This window comes from Podarcis filfolensis (assembly GCF_964270895.1).
Source record: "Podarcis filfolensis genome assembly, chromosome: Z".
Taxonomy (NCBI): domain Eukaryota; kingdom Metazoa; phylum Chordata; class Lepidosauria; order Squamata; family Lacertidae; genus Podarcis; species Podarcis filfolensis.
In genome coordinates, this window is record NC_139617.1 from 26085185 (window position 1) to 26099963 (window position 14779).

Below are 14779 nucleotides of genomic sequence, written 5' to 3' on the forward strand. Positions count from 1 at the left end.
GTGATGGGAATTGTGGTTCATCAACATCTGAAAGGCCACAGGTTGTTCTAGTTACTTCTCCTTATCCCTTCATCTGCTCATTTCCATTCCATAAGCTTTAGCTATGAATACAGTGGTACCTGAGGAACGCAGGTGGCACTGTGGTCTAAACCACAGAGCCTGGGGCTCCCACGATGGGGTGAGCTCCTGTTGCTCGGTCCCAGCTCCTGCCCACCTAGCAGTTTAAAAGCACGTCAAGTGCAAGTACATAAATAGGTACCACTCCAGCAGGAAGGTAAAAGGCGTTTCCCTGCGCTGCTCTGGTTTCTCCAGAAGCGGCTTAGTCATGCTGGCCACATGTCCTAGAAAAACTGTGCGGACAAATGCCGGCTCCCTCGGCTAGAAAGGTGAGATGAGCACTGCAACACCAGAGTCGTCTGCGACTGGACTTAACAGTCAGGGGTCCCTTTACCTTTACCTTTTTACAGTGGTACCTTGGTTCCGAACTTACCGTAATCCTTTCTGGGAGTCTGTTTGACTCCCAAAACAGTTTGAAAACCAAGGTGCGGCTTCTGATTGGTTGCAGGAAGCTCCTGCAGTAAAGCAGAAGCCGTGTAGGATGTTCAGCTTCCAAAAAATGTTTGCAGACTGGAAGACTTCCGGGTTTGCAGTGTTCGGGAGCCAATTTGTTAGGGAGCCAAACCCTTCGAGAACCAAGGTACCACTGTATATCCAAACCATGATTCCCTCCTTGCATTATTGTGTATGGTGGTGGTACTTACTGCTACTGTTACAGGAACAGATGTAAGCAGTGCTTTTTTATCTAAAAATATGTTTAGGGGGTACTTTCATTTTCCTACTCATATTGAAATACTGCCTCTCAGTGAGGCCAAACTTAGATTCATAAAATGTTTAGGGGTATGCGTACCTCTGCGCCCCCCCCCCCCCCAGAAAAGAAAGCATTGGATGTAAGAAATCTTGACTATAGCACATCCCCTCTGCTTTGTGGTTCTTGCCCATCATTTTGTGTGTGTGCATATTTTTAGCCACTGGATGGTGCTGTAGTGATGTTTTTGTTTCTGGCAAGTTTCAAATATGCATTTTCAGGAGAAATGTTGCAAGTAGGCAAAACGGCTGTGAATTGAATAGTTCCTTTGTCAGTCATTTCTCTGCCACATTTTCCATCAAGGTTTTTTGTTTCCAGTGAAAACTGACTTTCTGCAGTGGCGAGGTTCGTTCCCGCATTTTCAAATAAGTTCTTTTCCCTGCACATATGCTGAAAACTATGCCGACCTCCTTGTTTTTTGAACCGTGACTTCTTAGGATTTATACTCTTAGCAGTGAAAGACAAAGTAAAAATCATTGCTGTTTTCTAGAAAAAGAGGTGCTGGAACTCACAGTGAATGCCTCCATTGTTCTCTTAGTAATGGTGCCCACCTGAGAGGTACCGGAACTGAGTTCTTGCTGAAAAAAGCCCTGGTAAAAATAATACAACACCTGGCAGAATGTGAAGCACTGAGTGGATACAGACAAATAGATGCATGGGAGTAACCTAATTAGATCACCTAAGCCCACTTAAGAAAAGGCAGTATCAAAGCTCCTCTCCTCTCCTTAAATAAAGGCCTGCCCTAATGACAGAAATGAAGGGGCCAAGTGGCTTCTAATTGGGAAAGAGTTGCACAATGCAGGGCCAACACAGCTTTATGTACTTACCAGCTGATGTTTCCAGTGAGCGCCCAAGCAGGACCTCAGATGTCGACTTCAGATCACAAGCAGGGTCAGTGGTGTAAGCCATCCTTCAGGTAGCCTAAACTGTTTAGGGCTTTGAAAGGATATTCTGTGCATATGGGTTAGGATCTGTTTTATGGACTTGTATGCTTTATCATCCTGAGTTGATGCTTTTCTTTTTAAATATACATAATTCTTCCTGTGCCTTCCCAGTATCACCCACCTTCTGTTCAATCTGATTGTGTTGCTGGGTACAGACAGGGAGTTATTGTTCCTCTCCACTCCTGCCACCCAACCTGCCCAAGGGTAAGAAACTCAATTTGGGGAGGGGTGGTGGATGGAGACAATTTTAGGTGTGGGAAGTATTTATTTTTATTTTACTTACTAAATTTGTATACCATCCTTCATTTGAAGACCACAGGGCCGTTCACAACATCAAAACATGAGGCTAGATCTGTACAGCGTAGCGAAAGATCAGACTTCCTCATAAAAATACAAAATTGAAAACACAGAATATATAATAAAGCAAAGCCAAACAAATTAATAACCCCTTGAAGCGCTTGAAGAACTTGTTACTTGTGAGTTCCAGTAAAAAACCAATCTACGTTTTCCAGTGTGGATTCCAGCTTAGTTGTCTGCCAGCCTTGGCACTTCCCGAGTATTCAAATGTATTAAAATAATAATAATAATATTTATTTATACCCCGCCCTCCCCAGCCAAGGCTGGGCTCAGGGCGGCTAACAAGCAATAATAAAAACAAGTTGAATGAATACAACTTAAATACAAGATTAAAATACAAGATTAAAATATTGAAACATTAAAATATTAAAATGCAGCCTCTTCACAGGAGGAGAAAGGAAAAAGAAAAAAGGAACAGGGGGAGGGAATCAAATTGGCTCCAAGCCAAAGGCCAGGTGGAACAACTCTGTCTTACAGGCCCTGCGGAAAGAAATCAGATCGCGCAGGGCCCTGGTCTCATGAGGCAGAGCGTTCCACCAGGCTGGAGCCAGAGTTGAAAAGGCCCTGGCTCTGGTTGAAGCCAATCTAACTTCCTTAGGGCCCGGGACCACTAGGGTGTTGCTATTTATGGACCTTGAGGCTCTCCGTGGGGCATACCGGGAGAGGCGGTCCCATAGGTACGAGGGTCCTAGGCCGTGAAGGGCTTTAAAGGTCAAAAGCAGCACCTTAAATCTGACCCTGTACTCCTCTGGGAGCCAGTGCAGCTGGAAAAGCTCTAAATACATTTAAAAGTGGATATTTTGGGAGAAAAGTATGCATTTTTAAAAAGTATGTACAGTTAAATGCAAGTGTCTGCATAAGGAGAATTTGCAGATTAATGCGAGATCAAGACAGAACGGCATTGTGGGAAAGGTAGCATGGGCTGGAGACCATGAACAGGAGCTGCTTCCCTCTCCTTGTTAGGTTCTTCCTTTTCCCGTGAACTCACTAAATAAAGAAGGGGGAAAGCAGCGGCTGCTTTCCTCTGTGAAGTCAGTTTTGCTGGTTTGAATATGGGATTTGGCTAAAGGTTAAACAATTGCAGGGGGTAAGGGCTGTCCCTGCGAATTGGATGCAGTTGTTATGAAATGGCAGACTGCTGAAGATGTGCAGATGTGCTTCTCATATGCTCTGCTCCTGTGTTTGTAAACAAAATGTGTATTATACACCATGAATTTCCAGTGTTCCCTGGGACTTCTTGCCCCTTAGAAATGGGGAGCACATTAAGAATAAGGCTTCCCATCTATCTCTGTTTATCAATGCACCTATATTGGTTCACACATCCTATTATTCAGATAAATTTCAAGTTTATAGTGGTTTAATTCACCAATGGTTTCTTTCTGCTGGGTGGAGAATATTTCCTCAAGGAAACCACAGATTACCAGAGCTTAATTTCTGGATCCAGGGCAGAGATTGATTTCTTATAGGAAAAACAGTCAGTGAGTTCAAGGAAAATGAGTGAATTTGGTTGCTTTGGATATGTTGGGCACAAGCAGTCAGCAATCCAAACAGTTTATTGATTGCCTTCATCACGGAGATTCTCTGCTTATTGGGCATATTGAACTAGATGATACTCTTGAGTAGACCCATTGAATTGAGTCACATTTTTTTATTTCAGTGAGTCTACTCTGAGTATGATTAACACTGGTTATCACACATTGTTTTCACACCTTGTAAAAATTCATTTCTTTCCAATCCAAGATCCCAAATCTATTCCTGCCTTCTCACTTTTCAGCTTGTCAGTTTCTGTGTAGTCCAGTACTTTACTAAGCCAATTTTCTAGTTGCTATTGATACAGACCTCCAGAGCTAACCAAAGAATAACCTATGTGGCTATAAAAAGATTTTGAATAGTATTTTGACCTTGATGATTATCTTCCCAATAGTTCAGTATAAAAATCTAACAAACAAATGAAACAAATCCCTTGAACCCAGCAAGACTGAATATGATGGCATCACTATCAAAGAGAGAACATTTAAATCTGTGACAAGTTATTGATGCTGAGTTCTTCCATCAGTGTTTAAAGACCTTATTTAATCTTGCTAGAGTTATATACCAGTGGTACCCATAGTTTGGCTCCAGCTTTCTTAAAGGCAAGCCACAGGAAATCTCCTTAATTGAGTTATACATTTTGCACCAGATTATGCCCAATATAGCAGTTTCCAAATTGCTGGCCCAGAACTATCTGAGATTCCTTTTAATTCTCCATCTTCGGGTTAATTTATACATTTGGGTCATCCTACTTTTCTTCCCTGTGCATTTTCCCATTAAGTCCTCAGATAAGTTTCTTAATTGCCTTCCCCTTTTTGTAAAAGCAAAACAATTACCTAGTGAAATTATTGCTGTCTAATCGCTTTCTACACAACCCCTCACTTTGCTGCTGGTGGGGTGTGTGAGGACGATTGGAAGAGCATTTCTGTGTATAGTTATTTCCCTCTATCTTATCTTATCAAGGAGTGAGAGAATCTTTTTTTTTTTTTTTTTTTTTTTTGGTTTAATGTAGGACAGAGTGTGGGGGCCATTGAGTTTATTTTATTAGATTAATAAAGTGACCACAAGTACTGGTCCATCTTTATTTCCACTTTAATTTTTTTTAGGAAAGCCTCCTTCTTGTTCACATGTAGGGTCATATAATCATGTTAGGATCCCAGGCTGAAAGAAAGTACAGTGGTCCCTCGGGTTAAGAACTTAATTCGTTCTGGAGGTCTGTTCTTAACCTGAAACTGTTCTTAACCTGAAGCACCACTTTAGCTAATGGGGCCTCCTGCTGCTGCTGTGCCGCTGCTGCACAATTTCTGTTCTCATCCTGAAGCAAAGTTCTTAACCCGAGGTAATATTTCTGGGTTAGCGGAGTCTGTAACCTGAAGCGTATGTAACCTGATGCGTATGTAACTCAAGGTACCACTGTATGTAACTGGCCCAGGGTCACCTAGTGAACTTCATGGCTGAGTAGGAGTTTTAACCTGTGACTCCACCATCATAATCTGACACTCTAACCATTGCACCTCACTGGATCTCTGAAGCAGTTGTTTGTTCATTCATGTACTTGGGGGGATATCTAATCACTGCATCCTCTTCAGACCCGAAAGTTGTGCAGTTCTTCTACAATTTAGGCCTTTAAGTAAGTGCTTTTAAAAAAAAAATCACTTCAGTTTTAATTTCGATACTTCTACACCATTTTCCTCCTTAAAATCACATTTTGATTCCAGGTCTATTCAGAAGACAGTTCTGGTAAAGGGGTTGGGCAAATGTCAACTCTTGTTAGATGGCTTGGCTGAAGGGCCAAGCAAACCTCTCTGGGGTAGGGCACTGCCATTCTAGGCAGTGAAACTTAATTTTTGCAAATTTCTTCAGTGAGGGGTCTTAAAAATGTGGTTTGGGGTGTGAGGAATTCAAATCTGCTAGTATTTATGTGACTGGACAACATTTAGCTTGGTAAATCTACGTTTGATTAAAAAGCACATAAACTGCTCTCAGAAAACCCAAGAATTTTAATTTTACTGCCAGTAATGCTATAAAAAAATAGTTTCTGTGCATAAAATATATCCTACTAAGCAAACAACATTACCTTGTAATCATGAAACAACATTAGAAAGTAGTGACATAAATTAATAAGAAATATAAGCAACAAGTTTCATCAGTCTTGCTTTGATTTGTTCTTGGACATAAGCCGCTGACTTGCTTCTTGGCCTCTGATGTAGCCCTCATGTTTCTCATGTGTATGCACCCTGCCTGTTGCCTCTGTGGCTTGTTTCACATTGTGCGATTGAGGGAACTTTTCATGTGGTCCTAAACCAACAGGAGAGCAATGGGGTACAGTCATACCTCGGGTTGAATGTGCTTCAGGTTGAGCGTGTTTGAATTGTGCTCCGCGGCAACCCGGAAGTAACGGAGCATATTATAGAGCAAATCTATAATATGGAACAGAACTCACTGGCAAAGTTTGGGTAGCTGTTGAATGGAGTTAGCCTGCAATCACATATCTATCTAAAACTTGTTTTTCTTGCCTTGACCTTCAAAGCACTATCGCCAGAACTGCTCAGAACCTGTGATGTTGGCAACGTGCCATCGCTCCATTCAATGGGCACTTTCCATCCATTTGGTTCATCTGCACCTTGGGCTCCCACTAAAGGTAGGGGGAAGTGGTTTTCTTGAAATCCCTGTGGACAGCAGAACGTGTGGTCAGTATCTGTAACTCCATTGGCATGTATGCAGTGATGCAGAAGCATTGGCATTCTCGTCTGACACAGCACATTCCCTTACTCAATGCATGTAAAAGTGCTCAGAGCTTTGGTTCTCCACCAAAGACTCTTAGAAAGACTTTTCTCAATGGGCAGAGTAACTAGTTTAAGCAAGGTAGAGTATAGGGTGTGTGTTTCTCATTGTCTTGGCACAGCTAAGCCCTAGTAAACTGGGGACTGTTATTACTCTAGGACAAGATCTAGGTGCAAGGGCTGCATGCCAGTGGTGGGCAGGGCTAGAGGCAAAGGTGGGTAGAACAATCAGCGTGCCCATTTCTACAGTAGGCTACATTCCAGCCATGCAGAAGTCACTGGTTTTGTCTCTGTCTCTCGCTCTTGGCAAGCAAAGGGGCATGATCACAGTTCAAGCTGGGACAAAAGCACTGGGACTGGGGTAATGAGGAAAGGTGACCTGTGGAGAGACACCCCCCCCCCCAGCACTGGACAGAGGAGCCTGAAATTCTGCATTGCTGATCTTGGGAGCACTAAGACCAGGGGTAAACCTGGTAATCAGTTCACCAGAAGCGGCTTAGTCATGCTGGCCACATGACCCGGAAGCTGTACGCCGGCTCCCTCGGCCAATAAAGCGAGATGAGCGCCACAACTCCAGAGTCATCCATGACTGGACCTAATGGTCAGGGGTCCCTTTACCTTTACCATACACACAATGGAGCAGTCAGACTTTGCTAATTATGAGGAGTAATTACTTTGGATTAGAGACCCACTTGTATTATCCAGTTAAGATTTTTGCTAGTTTCTGATTTCTAAGACTATCCATATTTTTCCCCTTTGGGAGGAGAAAACAGCTTTTTATATCAAGAGTAATAGCCGGGGTGTGGGGTGTGGGGAGAGACAAAGAAAACAAGAAAATCTTTGGGAGAAACATCCATGCAACTGGACAGCAGTTGACCCAAAGAAATATCTCTTAATGTATGTTAAGGGAAAAGTTGGCACACCTTAAAACGCATAGAGCCGTTAAATCATTGGGGTGACTAGATTGGGTATTAGCTATGTACTTTGCCATTACTAAAAACAATCTAATTTTGTGGCTTTGCCTAATAATCATAATAATAAAGCCAGTGCCTTGCTTCTACCGTGAGTCATTCTGCAAATACACATTTTGGCAGGAATGTTAACTACCATGATTACTGATGTTTATCAGCTATGCAAATTACAATACATTGTGCATGGGGCTACAAGACTGAATCAGATAAATTCACCAAATTTAGCTTATCCATCAGGCGATTTTTAATGAGGGGGAGTTGGGAGTAGAGTCTGCGTGTCTTTTTCAGGCTGTTTAGGGGATGTAAAAAAACCTGAAGTCTGTAACACTGGTTTGTAGTTTTTGTTAATTGATAATAGACCACATTTCTCTTTGGCGTCTTCATGAACGTTTTACTTTTAAAAGTTAGGCAATTAATCAACGAAAAGCTATTTAATCAGTTTGTATTTCTGGTGACAAAGTAGATAGTTTTCCAATGCTTTTCTTAATTATCAGCTTCTTTTACAAAATAAAAGGGCTTGAGAAATACTATCCACTGTTATATGTTGAATATCTCTCTCCCCTGCCTCTCTCTCTCCTGGGTGCAGGATCCTTGTCAGAATCGCAAGTTCCTGCTCATAGTCTAGTTTTTTTGAAGAACCCCAGAACCCTATTTTTGTACCACAGCATGGTGCCAGCTACCAGGTAATGCATTTGCACCATGAACCTTCCCTCTTGGAGAATGCCGTGCCATTCCCAATGAGGTCACATCCAGGGCACCACATGGCGCAACTAGTTATCCGTAAAAGAAGAAATTTCCAGTTGCCAAGCATTCCTGTGTTTCTTTTATATGTTTCATTTGACATAATGATTTATTATATTGAGGACGGGAAAGTCTATATATTGTGGGAAGGAATTACTGCACTAATGGTTGGGGATTAAAGTGCACTAATAAGCAGCAAATTTTAAAAAACTACAACCCAAAATTAGTCTGGTTGTCTCTCATTGAGTGAAGGAGCCTGGAAGAGAAATTCATCTGGATTTTCTGGATGGTGAAAGAGCAGGTGAGAGATGGGCAAGTCTGTCACCTTTGGTTTTATTTCCCCAAGCATAAGTTCAGGTCTCCGCATTTCCACATCAGTTTGATAATATTTTTTTAAATCCCATGAAAATTCATCAGCATCTTAGTGCTATTTTAGCCTAATGCACATATCTGTGAATGCAGTTTTGTCTAAAATACATTTTTTGCAAAGCCCATTATTCCCAATATAATGCATTTTTGCATGTTTACTAAGATGCATTTTTTTACCCTATGCACTTTGCCCTAGTACAGTTATGCAGGGGCCGCGTTCCAGGAATTGCACGTAAAGCCAACATTGCATTTGGTCAAAAACACATTAGGTGCAATGGTGAGTGGGGTTGTCAAAGTCTTCCCACCCACCCCTGGAAGTCTTTCCCCCTTTTTAATTTGCCAAGCACCTAAAGCTTGAATGTACACAAGTTAAATGCCCATAAGTTGCAGGCTTGCTGTATACATACTTTTGTACACATTACTTGGATGGAGAAAAGTACAAGATTTGGAGTGCAAATTTTGAAGGCTGGCTGTGTTCCTGTTTGTGTGTCTATTACATAGGCTTGCCTTTAAATGCAAACTGAATCTATGGTAATTTCTCCCCATCCCTAGCAGGGGTGCAGAAAAACCTAAGTCCTTCCTATTTTAGGAAGCTTCAGAGTAACAGAAGTGGCAGCAAGACTCTGGTGTCAGCTTTGTTTTATAGTTACTGGGACAAGTTTGAGTATACAGTTGAGCTGTATTTATAGCTGTAATTCACTGTTCTGGATAAGATATTGTACAGAATTGCCTTAGTGCAACTTCGCCTGAAGAATTTAAATGTCTGTGGGTTTGCAGGACACATGCCTATGTGGTGTTTTCATTCATTTGTCTCTAGATTTTAAACTAGGTCTGCAGATCCAGGCCAGGTGGTTGTTGAGAGCACATTGTTCTTTTTTGGCAGTGAGTGGGAAAGCAAGCTCCCTGCAGCTTCCCCTTTGGGCAACGGATGGGGCCATTTTGTCTTTTCCTTTGCTGTTATATTCTTCCCAGAAACAGCTTTCCACTGGTCCGTATATAGTCATCAGGCCACTGGCAGAGGCCAAGGTGGCCTTTCCTTCAATTCTGTGCCAGGACAATGCCTTGGTTTTAGAGTTTACAATTAAGCTAAAGTATGCATTTATTTTATTTAAATCTCACCATTCCTCCAAGCAGGTAAATGTGGTGTACATGGCTCTCCCTGCCCATTTCCCTGCCTCACAACAACCCCATGAAGTAGGTTGTTGTTGTTTAGTCGTTTAGTTGTGTCCGACTCTTTGTGACCCCATGGACCAGAGCATGCCACTGCCTCCACTGCCTCCTGCAGTTTGGTCAAACTCGTGTTTGTAGCTTCGAGAACACTGTCCAACCATCTTGTCCTCTGTCGTCCCCTTCTCCTTGTGCTCAACATCTTTCCCAACATCAGGATCTTTTCTAGGCAGTCTTCTCTTCTAATGAGGTGGCCAAAGTATTGGAGCCTCAGCTTCACGATCTGTCCTTCCAGTGAGCACTCAGGGCTGATTTCCTTAAGAATGGATAGGTTTGATCTTCTTGCGGTCCATGGGAAGTAGGTTAGGCTAAGAATATCCATGAAACTCACCACCCTTTTAGGTTGACTGTTGTTCCTGCATCCTTTCCTTTGTTTACCCAAGCTGGATTCAAAACATTTACAGATGCTCCAATATTGATTAATTACTGGGTTACAGACTCCCAATGGGAGTCCGCTTTGTGGGTCTCCTCAAGAGATTAGGACTTCCCAAAGCCACAACCCCTGGAGCATCCAAAACAACCGGGCCCCTCTGTTAAAGATTTTGAAGGTCCTGTGAAACTCTCAGCTGCTCCTCAGTGTGGGTCCCAGTGGATGCTGCTGGAGAAGCTGTTGGAATCAAAGGAACTGGATGTGTGGGAGGGGAGGGCTATTTGTGCTATTTGTTCTGCTTCCCCCATCCTCATAAGTACCAACACAGAGTTAGGTTGCTGATGAAACTGACCATATCCTCTCCCAAATTCCTAAGCATGTCCCAGATCTGATTACACACAGGCTCTTCTACATCTGGCCTGTTACCTCCCTGAGTAAGTTACCCTTACATCCCTTGCCCAACCCCCTCCTTAAGTCCTTATGTAAACACAACCTCTTGTTTCTGCTATGGTGTCTGTCCGTCATTCAAACCTGCCCAGGAAGTGGCTCCTCCTTTGCCAAAATCAAAATGGCCAAAACTTCCTCCACCAACCTATTTTTTAAAAAAATGATATGTGTTTTTGTGTTTTTATATTGTAAACAACCCTGTGATCCTCAGATGAAGGGGGGGTATGGAAATTTAATAAACAATAGATAGCATCTTCAGTACTTAGCAGCTATAGATGATTCCTTAAGAACTGAGCTCTGCAGCCAGTTTCTGCTGCCTTCTACCTAGTAGATGAGTAAGATCTGACAATGAATGTTCCTCACATCCCAGCAGAGTGCATGGTCTATTTAAAACTTGAGCATGAAGTTTGCTGTTAGACTACAGCATTTATTAATTTCTGGAATTAATGAAAAACATGAAATTAATTAAATGAAATTAATTATTGAAAACATGGAATTAATGAAAGACATGAAAAATTGTTCTAGTTTCTTGTTACACACTACACTGAGCCCACTAATTCTTTTGTTTAAATATAACTTTGCAGTGGGTTGCTGCAAAAATTAGAATGTGTGTCGGGGGGAGTGGAGAGAGTTCTAGATTTTGCAGATACTTGAGCAAGGCTCCTGGACCAAAAAATCAAGATGCTTCATTTGACATCTAGGAGCAACAGCATTCTGAGCCTCTCGGCTGGTTTGGCTTTGCATGATGTTTTTGTTGAGAAGTGAGGTGCTTAATAATTCAGATGCCTTGGAATTTATCCACAACTAGTTCTGACTGCTGCAAGATTCATCTACCCATATAATGCATTGTTAGTTTGCCAGGTAAAGCTCTTGGGGCCCAGCCAGCACCAGGTGACCTGAAAGGTCAAATGTTATGCATTCACAGTTGCTGTGGAGGTGGTTTTTTTCTTCCTTGGGTATTATTATTATTAATTCAAATGTGTATATTGCCCTTCATTCAAAGATCACAGGGCTGTTCACAACAGAACAGTAAGAAGAGATGGTTTTGGCCTTCAGGAAGTAAGAGATTTTGAGATACCTTTAGATAAACTGTATCATGGGAAGGTTTGTCGCTGAAGGGTACAGTGCATGCTTTGTAGGGGGAAACTTAGTGCCAGTTTCAGTTCCCTAATATCAGCAAGCAGGTCTGTCTGGAAACCATGGGGAACTGCTATCAGTGTAGACAGTATTATCCCTGACAGATGTGACTTGGTTTTAAGTAATATACCATGTTCCTAATCCAAATTCTAGCTTGAAAGATGTTATGTACAGTTGGGTATATTTTATAATAGATGCACAGAGTTTAAGGATGTAGCTATCTAGTAATTGGACTAAGCAGGAAATTAACCATTGTATTCCACCAGATTATTTTTTTGTGTGAAAATGACCACCATAGGAACAGTTATATTGGTGGGCTGGGAGACGTGGGCCTGGTCTGAATCCAGACCAGACCATACATGACAGGTGGACAATCTAGATGAGATGGACTGGTTTGAATAGTGCTCTTGTAATTTGATCTCTTGCCATTTTTAGAAAGAGAGTGTACCTTCCACTTCTATGCTCCAGCTGTTTATCTGCAGTTCTAACAGCCCCCAGATGCTCGTCAACATAGGAACATAGGAAGCTGCCTAATCCTGAGTCAGACAGGTGGTCCATCTAGCTTAGTATTGCCTACACTGACTGCAGACCTTCCAAGTGTCCCTATTTTCCAGGGACATCCCTAATTTAGAGAAGTCGTCCTGGTTTCTGATTTGATCCCAGAATGTTCCACTTTTCCTTAGGATGTCCCTGTTTTCATTGGAGAAATGTTGGAGGGTATGGAGTTATGTGAATCCTGAGCCAAGGAGATAAGTAGGTATACAACCTTTAGAAGACACCTGAAGGCAGCCCTGTATAGGATTTTTTTGAATGTTTAACGTTTTACTATGTTTTTATATACATTGGAAGCCGCCCCGGTTGGCTGGGGCAGTCCAGTCAGATGGGTGGGGTACAAATAATAAAGTTATTGTTGTTGTTGCTGCTGTTGTTATTAAATGGGGCATCCCTATTTTAAAAACTGGTAGGTTTTTTGAAAATGGAAAATGGTAATGCAGACAACTCTAAATATTCCTGTTAATGCAAAAGTAATGCAAGATTGTTGTAACCTATTCTACTAGACCTACTCCCTGAAGAATGTAAAAAGAAAAGAAAAGCCACATACCTGCAGTGAAGTTGAACATTGGACATGTTTGATCTTGTTATTAAGCTAGTCTCAGAAATTGTTGCAGACAACACTGTAATCCCATTAAGGTGTGCTTGCTAATGATAAATCCTGGGATGCAATACTAAAATGGATATTTGAAACGTTTGGTGTCATTCTTACCATGGCTATTGAAATTGTATTACTCAGAACTTTGCATTTTGGTTGCTACAGGAAGCTGCAGATCCCTCCAGTTCCCTGGTGCCTCACCCCTCAGTCATATTTAGTAATGCAAAATGTGTGAATATATGAATATTGCATGGTGAGTTTCCCCACTCCTGGAAGCAGCAGTCAATGGGGTGAAGTGTGTGTGTTGGGTGTAGCCTAGCCTTGTGTCACACCTTGAATGTTTTTTCCTTCCTAAATGGGTAATTTACCTACAGGGGTGGCTTCTGCTTGCAGGAGGGTGTGAGAATAACAAAAGGAGGACAAAATCCAGTTGGCAATTTAAATTGGACAGAGGGAGAAATAGAAATCTGAGCATTTCTAGCAGCAACTGGGAGATGCAGCTTTGTAGGGCTGAACAATTTGTCCTCTGGGGATCTGATGCAGGATTTGCAGCTGCTCATAGGAGGCTGTTTGCTTTCACTATGTTCTGCTTACATATTTGTAAATAAAGCAAATATTACAAAGGCACCTGAAGCCTCAAGTATGCTTTCGTCCAAAGGAAACTAAACCCTGAGGTATTAGCCCTGGAGCTTCTCACAGCTTGCAGAACTGGAGAAGGATGCATGGCAATAACTTTACCCATGTTGTAAGTGCGTCAGCTGAATAGCAGTGTTCAGAAAGGGTAAGCTGCTGTGCCAGAACAAGCACTTTAAATATCCAGGAATGGAAATGCTGTTCTAGAATCAATATAGCAAGGAACACAAGCCAGCACAGAATCTGACTCCTTTCCTGATAAATGCAATGAATGGTTCAAAACGGAGCGGTCATCTGAAAGACTTTGGCAAACCTACCCAATGAGAGCAACTTTCAGGAAAGGCAGATCTCTGGGACTGGAAGGCCACTATATAGAGTTGCTAAACAATGGGGGTAAGGAATTGATTCTGAATAACACTGAACTTTGTTTCCATCACAGTCTTCACTAACCTGGTGCCTTCCAGAAGTTTTGGAGTTCAACTCCCAATAGCCCCACTCAGAAGCCTTATCAAGTGTTAATCCGGATAAGGTAAGATGTTTGCTCACAGTTATGAATGGGGTGAGTTTTCAGTTCGTATGAAACAGAGAATCCTTGCTTTAAAGTTCTCTATTTGATTTTGGGCCTGAATACATGTGCTCCTTAACTGTGAAATGGTCAGTACTACATGGCAGACACTTTGTTTTACAGGTGTGATCTCATGAAGTAGATCAATTTGGGTGGCAAAATATAGCCCTGGGATTGCTGGAAGGAGAATATAATGACCTCTGCTAATCAAGGGGCTCCAGCCCTGCTTGGGAGGACTATGGGGTTCTCTCTGTTTCCCATGTGTATATGCACAAAACTCTTTATCTGTGAGTTCTCTGGATAGGGACCACTATGTCATCTGCTGACAATTCAATTTTTATAAGTCACAGCAGGAGCTGCAAATGTGCTAGGTTTGTATTCTCCTCCCCATCCCAAAAGCCTTTTATCTAGGAGTGAGGTGGTTAACAGCAGTACTCAATCCAGGCTCAAATATTATAATCCAGGGCTGTGCAATCAGAACACAGGAATATGATGTTTCATATAACACCTGAGAAATTGTGTGTGGCAAAACTGTACTGTCAATCCCTTCTCCATGTGTCTCATCCAAGGGAGGTACAGAAGCTGATGACACAATAACAGGCTTTTTCAGTGGTGCCCTCAACTCTTGTGTAATGCTGTCCTAAGGGAAATGTGCCTGGTGCCATTATTGTTAGTTTTTAGGCACGAGGC

At 42.1% G+C, this 14779-nt stretch overlaps 1 long non-coding RNA gene across 2 annotated transcripts in view; it reads left to right on the top strand.

The window, feature by feature from the left end:
* The first annotated feature begins 5222 nt into the window (after positions 1-5222).
* LOC310754358 overlaps positions 5223-14779 on the top strand; it is a 55365-nt gene continuing 45808 nt past the window's right edge. For both annotated transcript variants that reach the window (XR_014543746.1, XR_014543747.1), the window contains exons 1-3: positions 5223-5326; positions 6227-6337; positions 13964-14053. This is a non-coding gene — a long non-coding RNA (uncharacterized lncRNA). The remainder of the gene's footprint in view (positions 5327-6226; positions 6338-13963; positions 14054-14779) is intronic.